We start from the raw sequence: 13,970 nt of genomic DNA, 5'->3' as shown, positions 1-13,970 counted from the left end.
TGCCTGTTTCAATGGAAATTGTGCATAGATCATGTAGGATCATACAAGCACAAAGTAACTTAATTTGAAGGGACTCTCAGGGAGGTCAGTGGTCCAACCTCTGCTGAGCATAGGGCCAACATTCAAGCTAGATCAGTGTGCTTATGGACTTACACAGCTGAATTCTGAGTATCTTCAAGTATGGAGATTACAGTCACTCCAGGCAACCTGCTCCAGTGTTTAACCATGCTGTGAATAATTTTGTCCTTATATCTATCTAGACTACATTCTGCTGCAGCCTGTCTGTTTACTCTTGTTCTTTCACTGTGCACCTTTAAGGAGAGCCTTGCTCTGTCTTCTCTAATACTCCCTTTAGGTTAGCAGTTGTGTGGGAACAGTTAACGAAATAGTTCCTAGAATTATAAACATCTGAAGACCAAGATGAAATCATGCACATTTGGAGCATTTTGGCTTCTGGAATCCATCTTCTCAAACAGTCCATAAGATGGGGCTGCAACCGTAACACAAAACTTTCTGGTCTGAAGGATTTGCCAGACAGTCAAGAGCACATGGTGATAATTTGCTGGCAAGCTGCCTTTTGTGCCAGCATGAGGTATGTGTCTGATTGCTATGATGGAGATCACTTCTGCGAGGAACTTACCATTTAAACAGTTTTTCTGAAAAATACCTGTCTTTTCCCCAGGTGTCTGTTAACAAATAATGAATCATGAAAATAACGAGCAAGCACCATCCTTCTCTTTACAGATCTGTCTTAAGTTAAAAACAAGACACAGAGACTTAAAAGATTTGGGTGCACCTGGCCTTTTGGCTAACCTATGGCAGGACTTACCCTCCCACAGTGCAACACCAAGGCAGAGACACATTTGACATCTGCACAGCACACTGTCCACGTAGAGATGCCAGCTTGGTCCCCCAAAACAGTACCAGCACATGATGTTATAGCTCGTATAATAAGCTAAGAGCCCAGAAAAATGCTCTGTCTGGAGAGTTGATCTGACACAGCTCTGTCACTCAGTTCTGGACCTAACTTATACAGCTACTGAACAAATGCCAGTAAATGGCTAGTGAAGCTTTGCCATCTGAAATCAACTTGCTTATTAAAGAAAGATAAAATAAAAAAATAAGACTACATGTAAAGCCACAAGGCAACTTTTTCACTACAGGTGAAACATAATTTCACATATATAAAATCAAACTAATCTCTCTTTTCTTTTTTTTTTTTTTGATTGACAGCATTCTTCATTTCTGCAAAGAAAACTTACTGTTTCTCATTTTAAAATAGCTGGTAATTTCACAGAGGTCTGGCTGCAAACAAGATTACATCTGAAGATCACTGAAATGACTTATGCACTAGACTGTAAATTAGAAACAGCTCTGAAGTGTTTCTAATACAAAGTAGGGAACACTGGATCATTAGAAATAGTGCAACTTGAGAATACACTGTAGGAATTTTGCTTTGCCTTCTCTTCATGCTGTAAGCTAAAGATTTATTCACTGGCATCGCCCTTTCTATTAGCTTTGCTTGTTTACACACAGCAATTTTGTCAAAAGGGATCTCCAGAGAATCCTTCAGCTAATGAGTCATATTGTTTTAGCAAAGAAAGAAAGTGCTTCAGAGGGAGAAGGCATTGGAGAAAATCTTATGTCTGAAGGAAAGACATGGGAAATTTGCCAGGTTTGGAGACTTCACCAGGAGTTAGCGTTAATATCAAACTTCTTATTCTTCACTAAGAGAGAACAACAGTTGAGGTACTGAAAAGTCTAAGCATCTGAATTTAGAGGTTACTGAGCAAGTTAGGTAGAATGGCACGCCAAGAAACCTGAACCAGAGGCACCTCAAAAAGAAATTTTAAAAATAACAAGAAAAAGCATTAAAGAGAAAAAACATCATTAACAATAAGAAAAGGGCTGTGATGCCATTCAGTCCTCCTGTGGTGCCTTTCCAAGTCTATTATGCAGACTCTCACCTACATGCCCCCAGCCTGTGTCTCTAAGACACAGCCCGTGTCACCTTATAATGCAGCACAGTAGACACACATAACCCTCAGACACACAGTAATGATGAGCATGGTTATTTAAGAGACAGTTTCCTTGCAATTTTCTCAAGGAAAAAGTAATAATCTTACAGGAGCAAAAGAACAGATGTATCGATCCAGCAGCAGTGTCTTGTCCCAGCAATGGGCAATTAGAATATGAGCAACCTGCAAGCTCTGGAGCTATGAGATGCTTAATTACTTCTCTTTATTTTAGGAACTGTCCATATTGGCAATGCACTGACCATTAGCCCTGTCTGAAGGTCACAGCATTAGGAAGCTAGGAGGGTATACAATGGAAGAGTTAGGAAGGAAAACAGTCCTGTCAGTCGCGTTTTGTATGGATGGGGGGAAGAAGGCAGTGTATTCAAAAGGTGACATAGGAGGAAGCAGCCAAGATGTCAGAAGTGTTTTGTCTGCTTGGCATAGAGAAACATACTGATCTCCAAAACATTTTGGAGAAGACTGGAGCAGGTAGTGCTCAAAATAGAAAGGAACTAAAGACTGAGTCAAGAAGTTCACAGAATCACAGAATCACAGAATTTCTAGGTTGGAAGAGACCTCAAGATCATTGAGTCCAACCTCTGACCTAACACTAACAGTCCCCACTAAACCATATCCCTAAGCTCTACATCTAAACGTCTTTTAAAGACTTCCAGGGATGGTGACTCCACCACTTCCCTGGGCAGCCTGTTCCAATGTCTCACAACCCTTTCGGTAAAGAAGTTCTTCCTAAGATCCAACCTAAAACTCCCCTGGCGCAACTTAAGCCCATTCCCCCTCGTCCTGTCACCAGGCACGTGGGAGAATAGACCAACCCCCACCTCGCTACAGCCTCCTTTAAGGTACCTATAGAGAGCAATAAGGTCGCCCCTTAGCTTCCTCTTCTCCAGGCTGAACAAGCCCAGCTCCCTCAGCCGCTCCTCGTAGGACTTGTTCTCCAGGCCCCTCACCAGCTTCGTCACCCTTCTCTGGACCTGCTCAAGCACCTCGATGTCCTTCTTGTAGCGAGGGGCCCAAAACTGAACACAGTACTCGAGGTGCGGCCTCACCAGAGCCGAGTACAGGGGGACGATCACCTCTCTAGCCCTGCTGGTCACACTGTTTCTGATACAAGCCAGGATGCTGTTGGCCTTCTTGGCCACCTGAGCACACTGCTGGCTCATATTCAGCCGACTGTCCACCATCACTCCCAGGTCCTTCTCCGCCAGGCAGCTTTCCAACCATTCCTCTCCCAGCCTGTAGCTCTGCTTGGGGTTGTTGCGCCCCAGGTGCGGGACCCGGCACTTGGCCTTGTTGAACTTCATACAGTTGACCTCAGCCCATTGGTCCAGCCTATCCAGATCCTCCTGCAGAGCCTTCCTACCCTCAAGCAGATCGACAAACGCACCTAACTTGGTGTCATCTGCAAATTTAGGGTACACTCAATGCCCTCATCCAGATCATTGATGAAGATATTAAAGAGGACCGGCCCTAGCACCGAGCCCTGGGGAACGCCACTAGTGACTGGCCTCCAACTGGACTTGACTCCATTTACCATGACTCTTTGGGCCCGGCTATCCAGCCAGTTTCTAACCCAACGAAGCATGCGCCAGTCCAAGCCAAGAGCAGCCAGTTTCTTGAGGAGAATGCTGCGGGAAACGGTGTCAAAAGCCTTGCTGAAGTCAAGGTAGACCACATCCACAGCCTTGCCCTCATCCACCAAGCGCATCACTTTGTCATAGAAGGAGATCAGGTTCATCAAGCAGGACCTGCCTTTCATAAACCCATGCTGACTGGGCCTGATCGCCTGCTGGCCCTGCAAGCGCTGCGTGATGACTCTCAAGATAATCTGCTCCATGAGCTTCCCTGGCACTGAGGTCAAACTGACAGGCCTGTAGTTTCCTGGGTCAGTCCTCCGGCCCTTCTTGTAGATGGGCGTCACGTTTGCTAGCCACCAGTCAACTGGCAACTTCCCCAATAGCCAGGACTGCTAATAAATGATGGACAGTGGCTTGTCCAGCTCCTCTGCCAGTTCTCTCAGTACCCTTGGGTGGATCCCATCCGGCCCCATCGACTTGCATACATCCAAGTGCCGTACCAGGTCACCAACCAGTTCTTCGTGGATAGTGAGGGCCACATCCTGCTCCCCATCCCCTTCCACCAGCTCAGGGTACCGGGTATCCAGAGAACAACTGGTATTGCCGCTAAAGACTGAGGCAAAAAAGGCATTAAGCACCTCCGCCTTTTCCTCATCTTTTGTAATAAGGTTTCCCTCCGCATCCAGTAAAGGATGGAGATTCTCCTTAGTCCTCCTTTTTGTGTTGATGTATTTGTAAAAAGATTTTTTGTTATCTTTAATGGCAGTAGCCAGATTGGGCTCCAGATGAGCTTTGACCTGTCTATTTTTGTCCCTGCACAGCCTCGTTACCTCCTTGTAGTCCTCCTCAGTGGCCCACCCTTTTTTACAAAGATTATAAACCCTCTTTTTTCTCCTAAGCTCAAGCTGCAACTCTCTGTTGAGCCAGGCCAGTCTTCTTCCACGCCAGCTCGTCTTTGGGCACATGGGGATGGACCGCTCCTGTGCCATTAAGATTTCCCTCTTGAAGAACGCCCAGCCTTCCTGGACTCCTCTGCCCTTCAGAACCGCCTCCCAAGGGACTCTACCAACCAGTGTCCTCAGCAGCACAAAGTCAGCCCTCCGAAAGTCCAATACAGCGGTTTTACTGGTCCCCTTCCTGGCCTCGCCAAGAATAGTGAACTTCACCATTTCGTGGTCACTCTGCCCAAGACAGCTCCTGACCACCACATCTCCCACCAGTCCTTCTCTGTGAAGAGAAGGTCTAGCGGGGCGCCGCCCCTGGTATGCTCACTAACCAGCTGTTGAAATTTGTTGAAAGGGTTTTCGATTCTTAGAGTTTGGGAAAAAAAAAAAAAAAAGAAGAAAAAAAACAAACAGTTTTTTAATAGTGATTATTTTGTTTGCTTCCTCTTCTGCTACTGTTCTGTAAATTTTTAATCTCATCTTCTCAGTCCTCTCAGAGCCACAGCTGTTGTCTATGCCCAAAACAGTCTGTTCTGGAAATACCTGTGGCTGGAATAAGGTGTCAGTATAATTTCAGACCAGGGGCAAAGGAAGGACTCTGGAAGGCCCAGTTAATGCATCTGTCAATTCATTGCACTTTCATCTGCTAATTAGCAAGCATGATGGAAAGAAGGAAAGCCAAGCCAACAATAGAGGCCACACCCTTGGTTACTGTAAATCACTTTAAATCATTTCCAGCTGAGGGAGCTATACCAATTTACACCAGCTAGGATTCTGGCCCCTGATACCCCAGTAGAAAAGCTACTTGTTTGCTATTTGGTTCAGAATAGGTAGCAATTACCTTGAGGTTGCTGAGCTGAACTTGAGAGTTATGGGCCAAACTATATGAGCAGGCACATTCTGAATTATCCGTTATGCAATATCCTAGGTGCAGAAGCACAAAGTTATCACTAATTGTGCATTAAAATAATCCCTTTTCTTTTTAGTCATACAGTACTGACTACATACATACCTTTCCCTCTCTTGAAGCTGTTCTGCTTTCCTGCAAGATGGGCATCTCACAAAAATAATCACCAAAATAAACACCAGCCCTGGGTAGGCCAAAAAGCAACATGGATCACTCCTTTATGAGAAAAAAATATGCTAATTTCCAGATAAAATGAGAGCACAGGTCACACACAACTAATAATATCCATGTATTAATAAGGAAATTTTACTCCTGAAATTCAGAGGTGAGGTAATTGGCTCCAGATGACCTCAGTTCCTTCCAAACAGAGCATTTGCTAGGTTGGACAAAATAAGAAAGGCTCTAGTGCGTTTTTTCCCCATAAATTCTCAGTGCTTCATGCAGTATCTGTGAATACCCACTGCACTGCTGAGCCATCTGCATATGTGTTTCAAAATTATCACTACAGAGAAACATTCAAACCCCTTTTGTTTTTCTAAATTTGTCTAGAGCACATCCAAACAGATAAATTTCATGCAAGGAAGGAGGCTGGACTGCACATCAGAACCCTCTTGTTTACTGGTAATCCCACACAAGGACCAATGCAATAAATTAGGTACACATTAATTATTGATGTTTTTATTAAACAGACTGCTTGAAATGTTTTCTTATTCTTATATGGAAGCTGCTCAAAATATTTTTTTTACTTATTAGGTGACAAACTATGTTTTCATACTAATTATTCTGGTAGAATTACTCCTATGCTGTCACTCAGTGAAAAAATATGAAGGTCACTGACTCGAGCTTTTCTTAAAAATGACTATGTCTAGAAAAGGAGAACATTTAAAGAATTAGAAATTGCATGCGATGAACCACATAATTCTGATCATTTTAATCTTCTTTTATGGAATAAAAAAATACAGAGCTGTATCTTGACATTGATGGAATTATACTTATGATGCCATGGCAGAATGTGATTTATGGTTGCATTTTTTATCCTTTCATTCCCACTGTGCTTATTTACTCACATAAAAACATGGACTATCTTAGCTAAAAATGCAGCTGAAACACTTAATGGAGGCAGCAGTCATTTTCTTAAATTCACCAGAAAAGCTATTCCTGAATCTGCTCCATGAAGCTCAACGTCCAGCCAGCACTCAAGATATGACATCAGTCATCAGGAAAGTACTTTTGCCCTTTGGATATGGTCATAAATTGACATATGGGGGATTGTGACTGGATGTAAAAAAGAATAAGTATGAGAATAATTAAAGACTGGATCATCTTGCCCAGAGAGGCTGTAGAGTCTCTGTCCTTGGAAACTTTTTTTGTCCTGTCTGCACAAAAACCCGAGCAACCTGACCAGAAGTCAGTGTTGACCCCCCAGTGAGCAGGAGGCTGGACCAGAGACCTTGTGTAGTCCCTTCCCACCACAATGATTCTCTGATGCTATCAGGCATGAACAATATTTTCTATTTATATTTGTGTATAAAAATAAAGCCAGAGAAAATGGGTAACTCCTCCACAGAGTATTTCGAGTATCTTTATATAGTTCTTAAAATTTCAATTCAACAATTTTGACATTTTACCTAGATGAAAGCAAATTCAGTGAGCCTATCCTACGATTAACCCATTTAGTTGTTTTTTTGTTGTTTTTGTTGTTGTTGTTTTTTTTGTTTTTTTTTTTTTTTTTCTCCCCATAGGCTCTTGCCTCAAGGAAGGAAAAGGAACATCTGTTCTTTTGGCTCCAGTTTAGGGTTTAAGCCTTCCCAGCTTTGAGGAGTACTTCATAAACGGTCTGAGATCACTTGATGTTCCCACAAAACTGTTTGTGTAATCAGGATAAGATGGTTGCAAAGGCAGCAGCACTGAGGCTGCCATGCAGTAGCAGAAAACCTGCAGCAGTATGCAGTTGATCTCTTCAGAGTTTTTCATTTTAGATAATGAAGGGTCAGAGGACATCCAGCATTATAGTAATTTTTTTGTTGTTCTAAAAGTAGATGCTAAATTTCAGACACGCTCACAGGAATATGAGAATTGTCACACTTTAGTCAGCAGTTATCTGGGTAAGAAAAGGGAAGTGCAGACTGGTTGACATTCATATCTCATCCATCCTCTGAGTTTGCCAGGACCAACTTGGTTACTCCAGTGATGATGGGTGACAGCAAAGCTGTGTAAAATCACCTCTTTCCTGTCCCGTGGCAGCTATTGTGGTAGCTGATTGTGCACAGGGGTAAGAGGCCACTGCCCCACCTGCCATCTTCCCATCTGCTGGTACATGCCTGGTAGAGCTGCCCCAGGCCATGGCTCATCTTTACATGCTGAATCTGCTGACTCTTTTTTTTGGAGTGAGACAGTGGGATTTGTAGTGACAGAGACAGTTCCAGCAAACATACATGTTTCCTTCAAATACTGGATGCAGAAAATTCCACAAACTTTTGCTGGATGTCCTATTCTGAAAAGGAAGCTTGAAACAAAACAAAGTTAACGCCCATTGCCTTTTTCCCAGCTTCTCTGGATGCAGGCAGAGGATGGACTATTTTTTCAGTATGCTTTAGGAAGTCAGTGGGGCAGTGCAGAAGAAAGAAATTATCTCTGGAATTTTGGAGGCTTTGCTTTCAGTTGGGAGGCAGCCTGAGTCACTCAGGAGAAAAATATTTACAACTTTCTTTAGCAAGGTTTCCTGGATTTCAATAAAACTCATATATCGTAATGATTATTTGAAATCTCCAGGTTCCTGACAGGACTTTTTTTTTTTTTTTTTTTTTTTTTTTCCTATGCTATTAAACACTTCGTATCTCAGCATATCTGGAAGAGTTTCCAAGCAGCCCACAGCCCACAGTCCAGCACAGGCCCTCAGGGACTGGCCACCCTGGTATGGGGACAACATTTCTGTTCCATGAGATGTCATGAGCACCTTTACAGGAACAAAAATGGGTTTGATGACAGAGGCACTACTCACAAAATGGTACCAACTTTCCCTGCCTTGTTTTGTGATCATAAGAAGCTGTCCCACAAAATGACTGTAAAACCAACAGTCACTGGCACCCACCTCCCACAGAGGTTAAACTGCTGTAGTCCCACCATCCTCTTTCTCCATTTTCAGCTGCCTCATCCTACCACACTGTCACTGCTGCCAGACACCTCTCTCACATCACTGTTCCCTATGTGCCCTTCCTTTTAATACCACTTCTATGACTAATTGCTTAACAACAGCTTTTGTAATCTGTGTTTTAAAAGCTAACTGAGGCTTCCTTGGAAACTCAGAGTTATGAAGCCTGTCAAAGAAGGGAGATGAGACCTTGTCTCCCAGCTTTGCTTTCATTTCCCATTGACTCCAATCAGGCCAGGATACAAGCTTGGGGGCCTGAGAATTAAGTACCTACAGGCCATTTTAAAATCTGTTGTTGACCCTACATGCAGTAAATACATTCATATATAAAAGAAATTCTGTTTGGTCTGAAAATTAATGGTAAAACAGTCATACTTGGAATTCTCTTCCTCATTAAAAAGAATATGCCTTTTTCTACTAGTCTCAGTGAATGCCACAATTTCTAATCCATCTGGTACAAAGTCAGTTTAATCAGCTGTTTTGGGTGGGAAATTAAAATGCTGCCTTTCTTTGCTTCCAAGCTTGTGGGAACAAAAACTAAAAGGATGAGGGAACAATCAGTCCCAGTAATGTGCTTTGCGGACTTCAGAGAAGTGAGAGCAAATACGCTCTCTCATCTCTCCATGAAGCCCTTAGCAGCATGTGGCCAGATATTAAATGAGTAATTCAGGAAGAAAGATAACCATACACATAGATACTAGTTTTAGTGAATTAGAATTCTTCTTTTAAAGTTCCTTACTTCTCAGCATGGGGAGCCAGCTAGATACCTTCAAACACCCAGAAGCCTCCTGAGGCCTTGTTTTGCCTTACACTGAGATCCCAAAAGGGATTTTTGCTCCCACCTTTGGCCTTTGATGCCAGCCTGGAAGGCTCAGCAGTGCAGCTGCCACTGCTGGGACCCCACTGAGCTTGTGGACCCCCATTTGGGCCTGCTGGGCTAGGCTGCGCCAGGATGGCGAAACCTGTGGCCCATGGGGTGCCCCAAGTACTGGCGCTGCCCCGTGCACTTTCCGTGGTGCTCACATGTGGCTACCAACTGGGAACAGCCCATCCGAGCACAGTGTGCAGCATCTGAGGCATGAGCTGGACATTTTCACTTATATTTCTAGTCCAGATACAGGGCCCAAGCACGCCTGTTACAGACTGAGTTACTTTCCCAGCAGCACTGACCTCAGTGTTTACATTTTTGAACAAAATTGTAAATCTCGTTTATTTTCTCCTGAGAAGCACAAAAAAGCATCTCTGATTATTGCACACATATGTTAAAAGATATTCACTACCATTCACACAGGGCTACCAGACCATGGGTTTTCCCATGCATACTGCTATGAACATTTCTTCCCACAGCCCACATGTACTTTGGGGCAGAGGAGAAGGAAGAACCTCATCTTTCTTTCAGCATGCTTCACACTTCCTCTTGCTCTTGTGTTTTCCTGCTCCCCTGAAAATGGAACACCCTTTCCTTTTCACATAGCATAGCCTTCAGTAGACAAGAAGTGTCACTAGCCCTGATCATCCCATGTGTCCATTTATTTCTCTGTAGAATAATCCCTGTCTGAAACACATGAAGAAACTCTCAGGGTGTTCTATGATGTATGTATGATACATAAAACAATTCTTTATCATAGCCATGAAGGTATGAAAAATAGGATAGAATGAATTATTCAAAAGAAAGCACAGGTGGCTTGGGAGAAGATGAGAGGTCTTTTATGAACCCTCATTATCCAGTAAGTAGCTCCAGTTAAACCTGGGCATTTCTCAGTGGAAAATGTTTCATTATTTCAGAAAATACAAACTTTTCTAAACCAAAACATTACACACACAGACACACACACACAAACAAACAAACAACAAAGATAACTGGGATTTTTTTCTCAGAAAAATATTTTTAAAATTTAAACATGAACTATTTTTACTTGCAAAAATCCTATTTGCAAAAAACTCCTGTACTTAAGCTAACAGTAATCATAAAATTAATAAATATCAGGAGGATTTGCACTGGAAGATGAAAGTTTTCTAAAGTTCCAAAAGAAAATAATAGTTTTATTTTTATTTGGGCTTTTTCCATACTTCACTCCAATGTCAGTTAGGAAAATTTTGAACACTTCCAAGTTTTCAAGGGCTAGAAAAATCTATTTCAGCTGCAGCAGCAAATAGACAATTAATTATAAAGAAATTGTTTCCAGAAGAATACACAAGTGCAAGTTCAGTAACCAAAGAGCATAATTTGCTTAGTGTGTGTCAGAATAACACTCCTAGACTTTTTACTCAAAGGACTGTCCAACCTTTCTGAAAAAATAAAAAATGCATCTCACTATGAGTTGGCAAAAAGGAAAGGAGATGATAATTACATGCTTGAGTATAACAGTATTAGGAATTTCACTATTTGTTATTTTAGCACTTTCACTGGGATACTGATCATACAAGCCAGATCCCACCTGGCCCTGGGGACCAGCATGAGCTGGACTTACCACGTTTTGCTGTCTTTCAGATGGTTGGTGGTCCACAGACTGTAGATAGAGGAAGTACTTGCTTGTGTTTTTACTCCTTTATCACAGTTTTCCCCCTCTCTAATACAGGAAGGACGGAAAAACTTACCCTGAGTTACTCCTCCAGAGAAGTGCCTTCCTCTTCCCAGAAGCACTGCACACTGCCTGGCTGTGGTGGAGCTGAGAAAGTCCCTCATTTTGGTGATGATTGCAAGCAATGCTCAGCCACATCCATTAATTCCCCATCATGAGCTAGCAAACTGTCCGTTCTGAGATGCACCTAGTCGATAGGTGAAAGGATAACACAGAATTACCTTGATGTACAGAAAACCCTTTCCTTAAAGTCCTTGGAAATAAAACCAAGCAAAGTTAACAACTTTGGTGACAAACGAAAAAAATCTGTCATTCAATTAAAGAAGAAAAGGAGGGGAGAGAGAGAACATTATTAAACTCTTTTTAAACAGAAATGTTTGAAATTGAGTTAATGATTTTTCTGCTGTTCTAATTTTAAATATTTCCTTTGCACTGAAAAGCATTCAAAACTTGCATTTAGTAACCCCAGTGTGTGAAAGGTCCTGTGGGCTGGTAACAAGACTTTTGAAGCTGCAGAAATCAGTCTGTGAAAAGACATTCACTGGATCTATTAACATGGAGTGTATCTTCAAAAGGGAAGGCTGACTTTACTAGAAAGTAATTCGTTCTTTTACTCAGATGTGACTTTGATCTTTTTTAATCTAATCATGAAGCTTATAAAGCCATTTGCGGTAATTGCAATCTTTGAATAGTACACTGACCTTTCATATTTTAAAGGCATAACCTTAAAAATAACTTCATTTTAGAAGTAACTTAGATTTGCAGTGCTGTGGCACTATCAATGTTTTGTCACTTCTCAGTTTGAAAAGTTTCCAAGTTGGCTTCACTGTGTATAATGAGAAAGGGCTGTTTAATTTTCTCCTCCATAACTACTTCTGTCTACTAACGCATATCTTTCATGTCTATGAACCTATCAAAGGTACTATGATCATTGTTTCCTGCCTTCAGAGCAACCCTAGATCTGCAATTTAGGATAAGCATTAAGTGAAGGCTCTGAGAACAGTTGTTTTAGAATAAAAATAATATATAATGAAATATAATATAATATATATTATATATAATATATAATAAAATAAAAATAATGCATGGAAAAAAAAATACTTAAAAAGCTCAAAGGCAGTAGGTTTCTTTATCCTAATTCAGGAAGTTATTAGATATGTCCTTGCTATTGTTAATAGTGGTAGAAGCTCAATTTGTTCAAAGAGCTCTCAGATAAGCTGGAGACACACCAGAAGGGATGCCACTCTTGTGCTGCCAGTTTCACTGGAGGGACGTACATCTCCTTCACCAACAAAGACTGGTCATGGTGGAGCCGAGCTCCTCCAAAGCTCCTTCTCCCAACTGATTTCCTACACAACCCAATGTGACCTGGGTGGTAAAGACTGAGGTCAAGAGTGTGTCAGCTAAAATAAATTTTACACCCCCTAATTTTATATATTTTCCACAATGTTGTGCAATACCTTATTCCAAGTGAATATCCCTACCATTGGATCATCTTCCTCTCTCCATCCTAGGGGCTGAAGCATTCCCACCAAAGTTCCACGCCTTCTTGCTATATTGACACTTGAGATGAAAACTGACAACAGGCTAGGATAGAAATGTATGATTTTGTTTGAAACTCAGATTAATTTCACTCTTCGGAGTGTTGCTCGGTTTTTAGGAACTGAAAATATATAATTTTACTTATAGATTTATATAGAAATATAAATTTTACTTTACTTTAGGAACTGAAAATATATAATTTTAAAAGTCTAGAACACTTCTGTCAACTCCAATATTCATTAACAATTTGCAAACCTACTCAGATCCTGTTTGAACAGATTATGCTCAGTAAAAGAGGTTTCAAGTATTTTCAGTAAAACTCTGTAGAGTTTCAAAAAGGTGAAAAACATTAATTGCAAATACATTATAGTAATGGAAATGAGCAAATGATAAATTTATTATTGAACAAAAATTTGTATTTCTCAAAGGATTAATGCAGCAATTTTATGTAGTGGCATGCATTTTACATAGCTGATGAAATGAAGTAGTTATATATGGGGAAAATGAGGAGATGCAGTTTCATGCCTTGTGTTACCCTGAGTTTGCTAATGCAAAGCCAAGAGATACTCTGGCAAAAACCTGTGTGTTTGTGTGGAAAACACTTTCATAAAAAGGTACGTATCTCTCAAGTACTTTTTGCCTAGAGCTGATAATGGCTGCATTTATGGCTATTACTGTCAAGAAAACTACTTTCAAAAAAAAACCTTTGAACCTCTGAGGAGAAGGAACTGAACTGATTCCAGATGAAAGGAGGGCTGTTTTCAGCAACATGGCACAGCCGATATCTGCATTGGTAGATTGACACCCTGACAGGATAGAAAGTCTGCAGGGATGTAATAGTGACAAATGAATGCTGAAAGGAGATTTATTCCTCTCAGGCACTTCCAAAACAAAAAGCTTCACAGCACTTGCCACACACCATACGTGTCAGAGCTATTAGTGACCTCCAGCTGTAGTTACTCAGGGAGGCCCCAACACCTTCTGCTGCTGCTGGATCTCTGCCATTGCACACAGCCCGTCTTTTCTCACCCGCTCCCCAAGAAACCTACAAAATGCCCTCAGTTCACTCTTTTTTCTCTTTATAGCACACTTTGATAAGGTCTAGACAACCCCATTAAATATTTGACATAAATACAGCTAGGAAAAACAACTACTGTGTTTCCAAAAGCAGCAAAAAAATTCATGCAGGGATGAGAGGATGAGGGAGGAAGAGGGGAAATTTGAACCCCCA

At 41.6% G+C, this 13,970-nt stretch overlaps 1 long non-coding RNA gene across 1 annotated transcript in view; it reads right to left on the bottom strand.

Moving 5' to 3' along the window:
- Positions 1-13,970, bottom strand: part of LOC113844751 (uncharacterized) — a 111,258-nt gene that overhangs the window by 45,688 nt on the left and 51,600 nt on the right. The window contains exon 4 of the long non-coding RNA XR_005269414.2: positions 11,214-11,384. This is a non-coding gene — a long non-coding RNA (uncharacterized lncRNA). The remainder of the gene's footprint in view (positions 1-11,213; positions 11,385-13,970) is intronic.

The sequence above is a fragment of the Anas platyrhynchos genome, chromosome 14 (genome assembly GCF_047663525.1).
Source record: "Anas platyrhynchos isolate ZD024472 breed Pekin duck chromosome 14, IASCAAS_PekinDuck_T2T, whole genome shotgun sequence".
Lineage (NCBI taxonomy): Eukaryota > Metazoa > Chordata > Aves > Anseriformes > Anatidae > Anas > Anas platyrhynchos.
Note: the sequence above shows the minus strand (reverse complement) of the source record. Positions and strands in the feature narration are given on the sequence as shown.